The sequence below is a fragment of the Petaurus breviceps genome, unplaced genomic scaffold (genome assembly GCF_028583685.1).
Source record: "Petaurus breviceps papuanus isolate PSGF00001 unplaced genomic scaffold, PetGlider_PUasm1.0 90895, whole genome shotgun sequence".
NCBI classification, from domain to species: domain Eukaryota; kingdom Metazoa; phylum Chordata; class Mammalia; order Diprotodontia; family Petauridae; genus Petaurus; species Petaurus breviceps.
Window position 1 is genome coordinate 37672171 of NW_027187372.1, and position 351 is coordinate 37672521.

Consider the following 351-nt stretch of genomic DNA (forward strand, 5'->3'; position numbering starts at 1 on the left):
CCTTCCTTCCTTCCTTCCTTCCTTCCTTCCTCCCTTCCTCCCTTCCTCCCTTCCTCCCTTCCTCCCTCCCTCCCTCCCTCCCTCCTCCCTCCTCCCTCCCTTCCTCCCTTCCTCCCTTCCTCCCTTCCTCCCTTCCTTCCTTCCTCCCTCCCTCCCTCCCTTCCTTCCTTCCTTCCTTCCTTCCTTCCTTCCTTCCTTCCTTCCTTCCTTCCTTCCTTCCTTCCTTCCTTCCTTCCTTCCTTCCTTCCTTCCTTCCTTCCCTCCCTCCCTCCCTTTTTGGAAGGGGGAAGGTAGGGCAGTTGGGGTTAAGTGACTTGCCCAAGGTCACACAGCTAATTTTTGTGTTAAGTC